Source organism: Pinus tabuliformis, chromosome X, assembly GCF_031772625.1.
Source record: "Pinus tabuliformis cultivar Carrire ecotype Pingquan chromosome X, CPIR1, whole genome shotgun sequence".
Lineage (NCBI taxonomy): Eukaryota > Viridiplantae > Streptophyta > Pinopsida > Pinales > Pinaceae > Pinus > Pinus tabuliformis.
The window spans coordinates 1,258,868,436-1,258,880,376 of record NC_142308.1 but is presented as its reverse complement, the minus strand read 5'-3'; positions in this window follow the sequence as shown (position 1 = coordinate 1,258,880,376).

Below are 11,941 nucleotides of genomic sequence, written 5' to 3'. Positions count from 1 at the left end.
TTTTTTGCCACATGTATCAAACTAAGATAAAATAAGGAATGAGCATGGAGGATGTTATCCGTGGTCAATTAGATTTATTTTAATCAAAATAAAAAAACAAAACAAAAGAGGGATGATCTAGGCAAAACGATTAGCAAGTAACTGTGAACTACAGAATACCTCCTAGCGAATAGAGAAGTACGAGCAGGCAATCTCCTTGAATGTTGTGTTCAGTGTATCAATATTTTACAAGGTAGCCGAATCGGTTACCTAAGGATGGATAACAACCTAGTGTTGTCCTCCCATATATACCCGAAAGTACGTGGAGGCCCAATCCATATTAGAATTGTGTAATGTGAAACCACATAGGGAGAGCATTCCCATATACTTTACGTATTGTAACACTGCCCTATATACCCTAAGGTATGTGGATGAGCTACGATATGCTCACGTATGTGGAATGAGGTATCACACTTGGGAGGTATCACAGAAAAGTTAGAAATCGCTACTATGTTCTACGACGCTAGAACATGTCTCTAGCCTAGAACCTCTAAATGTTATGCGTTAAGTTACAATGCTCCATTAGGTTAACTCAGATGAATTTTAAGTTGAACTTCTTTAGAATTTTCCTTTCAAGGTTCACCGCATGATGTATGTTTGCAATTCCTAGAATGAAACTATTATGATAACATTCCTTTCATTCAATTTGAAAAATGGAAACCTTAGCTAATAGGGATAGAGCAATCAGATTTCTTTTAATCAAAGAGCAATGAGCACAATCTAATGTAATCTCCCTAAACTATTCCTATGGGAACACACAAATATTTCAATGCACGATGCATGTTTTTCTTTTCAATTCCCTTAATGTTGTGACGAACAAAACGAAATTAATGCACATACAATCAACTAATATTTTTTCAAGAATGAAGACCTTACGACAGTTTCGTTTCAAAAGAAATGAATACTTTTACGACACTTTCTTTTGAACAAAGATCAATCGACTATAATCTAACTTTGACAATGAATTGATAGTGATAAAGAAAACATTTAAGAAACACTAAACAATCAAAGAAAAAGTAGGTCTGACAAAGGAAACACAAATTTATTTCAAAGACACAAGCATCATTGACCTTTCAACAAGTAGAAACAAAAGGAAATTTGGCAAAAAATCAACTCAGAGGAGGGATTTTTGTCCTAAGAGGGATCAGCGTAGCCTTAAATGCGGGACAATGCACTTCAGAGCACTATCCTCAAGCCAAGGGTGCTCTGCAACACTCTGTCTCTAGACCAAGCCTGCGCTGGTGACAGAGAGGCCATCCTAGGAGATTAAAAGCACAAATTTCACCAAAAAACACTTCAAAAGGCCGAAATAAACTCAATGGGAGCAACTAGAGTCTACTAGAGGGTACTAGGATGAAGGTAAACGACCCAGAATGATGATCGATCCCCAATGGAGTCACCAATTTGTTATGAGGAATTTGGTATCTATGGATAATTACTAATTCCCTAGGTAGGTAGCTATACCTAGAACAACATATTTAAAATGGTTATCCTTTTTTTATAAATGATAAATAAGACAAAGGGAATCAAATGACCTACTTGTTCTTTCACTTTCCTTTTATCTCCTTTGTTTGACCCTCGTCCCTCCTTCTCGAACTAAACATGCTGAAAAAGTATCTGCAATCATAAACAGAAGACAAAGAACCAATCAATGAAAGAGATCTATCAAATACAAGTAAATGGAATAAGATACATTCACACATATAAACACCATATATCAAGATAAGCATATGAAAAAAGGTGTAAACTGCTTTATTAGATAGAAGGAAGAACTACAACCATGAAGTCTGATCCATTGCCACTCTTCCAGCTTGGGTTCCAACCAACATCACATCAATAGCACAACACTTCGGCAACATAACACTACTCACTTACAAACTCAATTCTCACTCCAATAGTATCTCTGTTATGAAACCAACTCACAAAAAGATAGAAAAGATAGATCCACGCCTTAGAATTCAGCCTCTTCGAGGGGCCAACCTCCTTTACATTACATAAATGAACAATTCTTCGATGATACAAATGACAAAACCTCCTTTCTATATATAGGAGTCTAAGGAGTCACATATAATCCAACCGACCTAACAATAATAATATAAAGCCACAAAGATAACAATAGAGGGATTCTATGGGGCACAGAAATAACAATATGGGGGTAATAGGGGCACAACAATATAAATAAGGGGTATAACTACAATAGTAATGGGGTAATCACTAGTATTATAGGGACCCAACATGCCCCTCTCCTTCAAAAAAGTGTTGTCCTCAACGCTTGAGTAGTTCTGGATGCTTCTGCATAAAATTCTCATCCTCCCATGTGGAATCTTCAACGGATAAGTTCTTCCACTTGATAAGATACTCTGAAATTGATCGATTTCGTAGCTGTCGAGTTCTTGTTTCTGTGACTGCTTCCGGTTCCAATATAATTTTTCCTTCCTCGTCAAGTTCTGGCAATATTGTTTGAACTGGGAGCTTGTCGCCTATAACCTTCTTTAAACATGAAACATGGAAAACTGGGTGCAATCGAGAAGCTGCAGGAAGCTCCAATTTGTATGCCATAGTACCAATCTTTTCCAACACCTTGTATGGACCATAATACTTTGGTGATAATTTTTTATCCTTCTTAGCTTGCTTTAGGGACATTTTCTTATATGGTTGTAGCCGTAGGAATACCCAATCACCTACATCAAAACTTCTTTCACTGCGATGTTGATCTGCCTGTTGTTTCATTCTATTTTGTGCCAACACGAGGTTATCCTTTAAGAGTTGGAGGACTTGTTGTTGATGTTCGATGTGATGTTCCACTGCCTGAACCTTAGAATTTTCTCTTAAATATGATGTGATTGATGGTGGTTGGTACCCATAAAGTGCCATAAATGGGGTCATTTTTGTTGCTGTATGGAAGGAAGTGTTATACCACCATTCAGCCAGAGGCAACCATTTGACCCATTGTGTCTGTTTATCAGATACAAAGCAACGAAGATATCCTTCCAAACATTTGTTTACTATCTCAGTTTGCCCATCAGATTGAGGATGATAAGATGAGCTATGAGCTAACTGAGTACCAAGACAAGAAAATAATTCTGTCCAAAAATTTCCAGTGAAAATGGGATCTCTGTCACTTACAATAATCTTTGGGTTTCCATGTAGCTTTTGAACTGTTTCCATAAATGCAGTAGAAACTGTACTGGCTTTAAATGGATGTGATAATGCACAAAAATGTGCATACTTGGTAAGTCTGTCAACTACCACCATGATGACACTCTTTCCCTCAGACTTGGGTAAACCTGTGATAAAATCCATTGAAACCTCCTCCCAACGTTGGCTTGGAATGGATAAAGGTTGTAATAGACCCGGTGTCTTAATTGTTTCAACTTTATTTTGTTGGCAAACCAAACATTCCGCCACAAACTTTTGAATATCTGATTTAAGGCCATCCCAAAAAAATTCCTTCTTAACCCTGTGGTAAGTTTTTAAAAATCCTGAGTGCCCTCCTAAGGGAGAAGTGTGCAATTCCATAAGAATCTTTTGTTTTAGCTGGGAATTCTTACAGAGGTATAAGCGATCTTTGTACCATAACGAATCATTTTGCCAGCTAAATGTATCAGAATTACTGGAATCTTGTTGTAGCTTTCGAATAAGTGCCCACACTTCTTCGTCATTCTTCCATTCCTCCTTTGCTTCGTTTATCCAATCTGGTTTGATAATAGAAATGGCACACAACAATGCTTCCATATCCTCATCCTTTCTTGAGAGTGCATCTGCCACCACATTTTGCTTCCCTTTTTTGTAGATGATTTCAAAGTCATAACCCAACATCTTTGTGACCCACTTTTGTTGCTCTTCAGAGGATAATCTTTGTTCTAAAAAGTATTTAAGGCTATCATGATCCGTTTTTACCTTGAAGTGTCTTCCCATTAGGTAGGGTCGCCATTTCTTAAGTGCATGGAGTATTGCCAACATTTCCTTCTCATAAATAGCTTTGCTTAAAAACTTTCCCTTGATTGGACGACTTTCAAAAGCAATGGGTCTTTCATCTTGCATTAGAACAGCACCAATTCCATTTCCTGAAGCATCACATTCCACAATAAAGGTTTTTGTGAAGTCCGGTGTAGCTAAGACCGGTGCTTGGCACATTGCCTCTTTAAGATGTTTAAAGGCCTTTGTTGCTTCATGAGTCCATGAAAATGAATCTTTCTTCAATAATGTTGTTAGAGGTGCTGCTATTCTCCCATAATTCTTAACGAACTTGCGATAATACCCTGTCAACCCAAGAAATCCTCGCAGATGCTTTATGGATGTGGGGATTTTCCATTCCTTAATGGCTTTAATTTTGCTAGGGTCTACCTTAACTCCTTCATGAGATACAATATGACCCAAATATTCCACCTCCTGGACTCCAAAGAAACATTTGGATCTTTTTGCATATAATTGTTTCTCCTCCAATAGTTGTAGCACCTTGTCAACATGTTCAACATGATCCTTCCAAGACTTGCTGTAGATTAGTATATCATCAAAAAATACTAACACAAATTTTCTAAGGAATGGTTTGAAAATTGAATTCATCAAACCTTGAAATGTTGAAGGTGCATTGGTAAGGCCAAAAGGCATGACCAAAAATTCATAATGACCCTCATGAGTTCTAAATGTCATTTTCAGAATGTCTTCAATCTTCATTCTGATTTGATGATATCCCGAACGAAGATCCAACTTGGTGAAGTAAATTGATCCATGCAATTCATCCAGTAATTCATCAATGACAGGAATGGGGAACTTATCTTTAATAGTGAGCTTGTTGAGCTCCCTATAATCTGGACACATGCACCATGATCCATCCTTCTTGTGCACCAATACTACTGGAGCTGAGAAAGAACTTTGACTTGGTTGAATTATACCAGCCTCTAGCATTTCTGCAACCATACGTTCAATTTCACTTTTTTGGACATATGGATATCTGTACGGCCTGATGTTTGGAGGAACACTTCCTGGAATCAGATGAATAGCATGATCATGATCACGCATAGGTGGGAGACCTTTGGGAGTCTCAAATACCTTGGAATGATTGTCCAGGACTTTTTGGAGATCTGGAGAAATAGATGATTCCAATGTGGAAACATCTAGCGAACATAATTGTGCAATTACACCTCTTTTCTCCTTTTTTAGAAGCTTTGTCATGCCATTAGAGCTGATTATCTTTCCTGGTTTCCCTGCAATACCCCTTAATTCAACTTCCTTTCCTTCCACAGAAAATTTCATGAAAAGTTCTTGAAAATTAAAAGCTATTGTACCCAAGGATTGTAGCCATTGGACTCCTAGTACAACATCAACACCTCCCATTGGAATGGAAAGCATTGGGCTAGTCAATACATATTCTCCCATGGATAGCTTGATATTATGGCACTTTCCAAAACAATTTATTGTTCCTCCATTTGCAATCATCACTTGACACTCTGGTGCTGGATATAGGAAGCAATTCAATTCTTTTGCTACCCTACAATGAATAAAATTGTGGGTGCTTCCTGAATCAATCAACACTATTACCTTTTTCTTCTTGATTTGTCCTTCTATCTTGATGGTTTGAGGAGTGGTAATTCCTGCCAATGCATTACAAGATATGGTCGGATTTATTTGTTCTTCATCTAGGCTTTGTTCCTGAAATATATCCTCTTCTTTTGACCTTTCTTTCTCCTTTTCTTCTTCCTCTTCACAATCTATGTAGAATAATTTCTTCTCAGCACACTTATGACCTTTTGTGTATTTGCTATCACAATTGTAACAAAGCCCTTTTGCTCTTTTTTCTTCCAATTGTTGTGGTGTCAACCTTGTAGGTTGTGGAAGACTATGGGCAACAACACTTCCGTCTTTATAGTTGTGAATAGTATGCTTCCTAGTTGCCATAATTTTGCTTTCCATTTTTCTTGCTAACCTGAATGCCTTCTCTAATGAATCAGGTTCCCAAAGGCGCACATCATGTTGGATATTATCCTTTAAAGACCCTATGAACACATCAATCCTATGCTCCTCTGGAATATCTTTTACCCTTATGTTCAATTTTTGGAACTCCTCAATGTGCTCCATTATTGAACCCTTTTGTTTGAGACTTATCAATTGGCTAAAAAAAGTGTTGCTTTTTGTATCCTCATAATGTGCTATCAATTCTTCCGTAAAAATTGCCCAAGTGATAAACTGTTTACAAGAACAAAGCCATTGATACCATACAAACTGATTTGGTTCCAAATATAAAGTTGCCATACGTACCTTTTGTGTGTTTTGCACATTATTGAGATCGAAGAATTGCTCCATCTGTAATATCCATGTGGCGGGATCCTTGCCATCAAACTTCCTCATATCGATTTTTGGAACATGGTGAGTCTTTGATCCAACATTAGAGTCTATGGAATCATGATTAACATTTCTTTTGTTCTCATCATGAGTTTCCTTTAGTACTCTTTCACCCTTAGTGACCATTTCTTGTAGCAACTTATTCATATTTATCTTCAATTCGTCCATGTCTATCTTCAAATCATCCATCTTAGCTTCCACATCAATCATCTTAGCTTCTACGCCTTTCTTTAAACAGTCCATCTTAGCTTCTACACCTTTCTTTAAATCATCCATCTTAGCTTCTACATCTTTCTTTAAACCATCCATCTTAGATTCTGTTCCTTTTTGTGCAAGGGACAGTTGTTGCACTTGGTCTTGAAATTTTGATATATCATGTTGTATTTCTTCCTCTTCTTCATGAGTCATGCTAGAGCTTTCAGGTTCCTTACTAGGTGTTTGCATTTTCTTTCCTCGGGGCATCAGTTACCGATAATAATTCTCTACTATGCCCTTTGAATTCCTTCAAAATAAATTTTCAAACCAAGCTTAAGCAAAAATTTAAGAAAATCTACACACCTTTTTTTTCACTTTGTAAGAGCACGATATTGCCTCTGATGTATCTCTGTACTTTCCAATTATCTAATTTTGAATTTGTGAGCTGTAGTAGCCCTCTGGGTCCTCTTTCCAATGCCACAATTCTGACCCAAATTGGATTCTCCAAGGAAGAGTTATGTGAAATCTCCCACAGTGACTTGCTTATAGACTAGTTCAGTAGAGCGAACTTGTACGACGTGCCACGAGTCACTTTTTCGACCTTTGGATCTGAAACACACATACAAGAAACTATAGTCCGTCCTCTTTCTGTACCTTTTTACGAAATTTCAATCCGATCCCCAGAGAGAAAGTTATGACGATTTTCCCCAGGTCACCTGTTTTGAATGTAATTCAGGAATCTGCAAAAAGACCGACTTCCTCAGATCATATCTCCGAAAATATCATGCAAAAAGCTCTGAAATTTGGACCCAAGGTTCAGCGCCAATTCTTCTCAAATGGGTTTTTTTTGCTACTTCTGAAATGTCACAAAAAAAAGTTATAGCGAAAATGCCACGATGACCTGTTTGGAGCAGCGAAACCCTAGAATCCAAAGCTCTGATACCAAATGTTATGAAACCAGCTCACAAAAAGATAGAAAAGAGAGATCCACGCCTTATAATTCAGCCTCTTCGAGGGGCCAACCTCCTTTACATTACATAAATGAACAATTCTTCGATGATACAAATGACAAAACCTCCTTTCTATATATAGGAGTATAAGGAGTCACAATATAATCCAGCCGACCTAACAATAATAATATAAAGCCACAAAAATAACAATAGAGGGATTCTATGGGGCACAGAAATAACAATATGAGGGTAATAGGGGCACAAAAATATAAATAAGGGGTATAACTACAATAGTAATGGGGTAATCACTAGTATTATAGGGACCCAACAATCTCCTTCAAATTCTCAAAGTCTAGCGCCTGATCACTTAGATGAGTGCTCAATTTATAGGAAAATGGAGGAGGTTTTGTCATAAATGAGGGTATTGAATGGCCTTCCACACTTAGAGTTAGTTTCCATGGAGGAATGGATGAGAGGATAGGAGGTTACTTAACTCATTCCTCATCCATTTTCGATCTCATAGGAGGTGATAAGTGTGGGAATCTTCTACATGACTCCAGAGGATAAGAATATTCCCAGAACCCTATGTGAATTTCACTCAATCTCACCCAACGCGAGTCAAAGTGGTCCTAAGTACTCTGCAGAGCACCCTAACATGGGCCTTCCTGCACTGAAGCGCACTTACCCCTGTCCAAGGCTGCACTGGTCCCTCAAGGAGGAAATTCTGGAGGGTTTTAGGCCAAGAACTCTCAGGGAAGGAGGCATTCAAATAGGTGACTTGTCTAGGGCATGTAGCAACTGAATTAGTATTTGATGAGCCCTAATGGTACTAATCTAAATGATGGGAGTGATGTTCCCAAATGGATCTGTAACAATCTTTCCCAAGAGTAGTAGCGGGACATCCTTCAATTTCTTGGCCTTTCCTTCACTAGATAGGTAGGTGTAGGTTACCTGGTTAAATTTTTTGAATGAGACCCAGAGAAATACCTAGAATTCAATGTAACAACATAACTAGAATAGAATAGTTACAAATAGAGCAAGACATAGGTTACAAATAGAATAGTTCTAGTCGCTTATTTATTGAGATCTAGATTATGCAACCTTGAGTAATATGTATAACCCAAAAGTGTTAGATTCTCAAGAGATATATCCTAATGATTATGACCATTTGAGTCTTTAGAGAGTCAAATGCTCTATATTGAGGTCGTGATCAAGATTGAGTAATTCCTTTGTATGAGAAATATATTTTATTTTCCCTGAATTACAACTGAATCTAAAGAAACTACAACCCAATGGAATACATGGAATGGAAGAAAATTTAGTTGACATCCAACTTACGTTGCTTAATGGGTTGGTACTCTAAAGGCCTTCACAACCCAAAATCTTCAAAATACATTCAAAACACAAAATCTTGAAAATAGAATGAAAATAACATGTATTGGAATGAGAAAAACATGCATTGCAAAAGAGGCATTTAGAAGAAGTTTCAACTATAATGAATCCTAAGAAAAACCTCGTAAAAGACGAACGATGTTGTAAAATCCCACCATAATATGAATAGAGGAGGTTAACTCATAGAAAGAAAAATTGATGACTTGGAAGTTCCAAGTGCTTAAGACCAAAATAATAAAATACATTCAATAAAGGAGAAGGAAGATAATAAGATGAGTATATGAATTATCTTTGAAGACAAATTTTTTTATAGTGGTGTAGGATATAGTACAACACAATGGGTTAGTCACTGGTTATGTAAATCTTATGAATGGGAACATATTCTTTCAACTTAGGTGTTAAGTACTATGTATTAAGCTAATGAATTTTTCATTCTCTTTACAAATTTTTAATGAGCCAATTATTGACCTCGTGATCAGTTTTTGTCATTTAATAACCTCATACACAATGCCAACTACTAATACTATGACATATCAATCTTACATAAGTTTTAGTGTTACACCTTTTATGTAACTACCAACTAAAACCATCCATTTTTTATTGATTGGATTTTATAGTTTTATGAATGAATTTGAACATTATATATATGTGTGTTAATGGGGTTACTTAATTAGATTGTTTGGTTTTCCAGAATGTTCATGGATAGGATCAGTTATTTCTTTTGGGATAGTTGTTTTCCTGCTAATCCCTTTGCCTTCTAGTGTCGAGTAGATGTCCAACCTGACAGATTAGACACGAAGCACCTTTCCATCCTTCAATATATTATGGTGTTAGAATTCCTTGGAAAACGAGCTTCCTAATAAAATAGGATCCACTTCGTAAAATAGAGGGATGACCCTCCCATGCACTTGGGACATTTAGTTGAGGCACCACACAAAGGATGCATAGTGTGGGGAGAAAATATTGCATTCAAAGGCACGGTTTATGATCGTATTCATATATTCCCTTTTTCTTACTGATGGGAATCATGGAATACATAGATTTATTTGGTAGTTATGAGGGTAGAGATGATCTACAAAGTCTTTCCTGACGTATGACCCTTTGAAGCTCAGCAACACATCATATCTCCATGCTCTCCACATTCCCACTACCATTCAGAAAGAAACCAATTAATTTGTTGCTCAAAAACACCTGATATATCCATGCCTTCCACATTCCCATTTCCATTCAGAAATAAACAAATTAATATGTTAGCTTGAGAAGTTGTGAGTTAGGAAAATTTATATGGAGCTACCTATCTTGGATGTTAAGACTCAAGTATTATATGGAGCAGTTGGCTAATGAGGAAACCAGATACTAAGTGCATCATGAAGTGTTTTACGAGGGAAATGAGACACTTTTGGTTTTGACATCATTTCAATTAGTAAACCAGACATATAATGTGTAAATCCCTACCAAGCAGCATTTCCACCACCAGGTTGGGACCAATTGAGAAAATCTTAGTTGAACCAATTGAATGAATCATATAACCGCTTACAATAGAAAGGTCCTCTTAGGGAAACAATAAACCTAAATCCTAGTGTCAATTGTGCCCGTTGGATATAATTTAATTTTTAAAAGTGATTAATAATAAAAATTATTTTATTAAAATATTATTTAATTTAAATAGATTTAAAAACAAATTCAAGCACCCTGTGTCTGTCAGTGTATCCCTAAAAAATTTGTGCATTTTTTTCCATCCAGTCAGGCATTCATCTGGCCTGCTGCTCATCTGGAAAACTGTGTAGTTTTCATGAGTAGTCAACTAGCTGCCCAACATCCCACTCAGCTCAAAATTTGCGCAAGGAAGTTCAGCGGACCATCCTCCTAGCAATTGCGTTGTTTTTTCCAACAGACTCTCACAACCTGCTGCTAGATCCCCAGAAAAATTATGCAATTTTTCCAAGAAAGCCTCTTGCAGCCTGTTGCTAGCTCCACGAAGAAATTCCTTAGTTTTTCTTCCAACCCCTCTGTTGCCTACATTACTTCCCTAAAAAATTACGTAGATATTCCCTCTAGCCGAGCCAGATCCCGCAGACAATCACTGTTGATCTAGATTGCCCATCTAAGTCTCCCAGTGACCTCTACGCAATTTTCACCAGTGGTGCCCGGAGCCCACATCCTGGCTTGAAATCTACCTTGCGCTATTTGAAGAGCCTTGTCCTCTCTCCCGATTGTGGAGCACCCGGAAGGTATGCTTTTGACAAGAAATCTAGTGGTTTTTCAATAATAATTGTAACCTTTTCTGCATTAGGAATTCAAAGAAGATAAAGGATATTGATAAAATGTGCAAAAATAGACAAAGGAAGCTCAAGTGCTAATAATTGACATTTTCTATGCAGGAAGACGTGCAAGCAAGGAGTTCCCGCTCAAAAGCGAGAAGCAGAGGAAAAATAACTGTTGTTCCTCCAGTAGGGAACCGGATGCAGACATGATCAAGCAAAATCAGAATTGAATAGTCCAGGAAAAGAATGCGAGATACCGGCTCGGCGAATGCAAGAAAGATTGAATGATTAGCGAATCCCTCAGGATCTTTGATCCTGAGGGATCGCTGCTTTACTTATCTCTGATTATCTAGATATCTCCGTCATTTCTTTTATATAATGGCACAGCATCATTAAGCAAGAGGACGACTGTTTTTGTAATTTTACAGTTTCAGAACAAACTTTAATCATTGAGTCTCACTGAGACCTGATTTTGTTATACTTTTGTGGATGCGATTAATATAAAAGACTTGGTGTTTATTCTGTCTCTGCGTCTGGAGTAATCTAAGGCAGTGTACCATTGGCAGCTAAGGGCCCGGCTCCGAAGGACACTTGCTTTTGTATCATTATATGGTGATTTGTGTGTGGTTTGTTTATCTTTATTACTTAGCAATCTGATGAATTCTTTATGTGATACGCTATGCTCTGTTATGATCAATGAATGAATGATTTCTCCATGCAAGGACTCTGCACTGTATAATTGGATTTGCACAGGGTCGA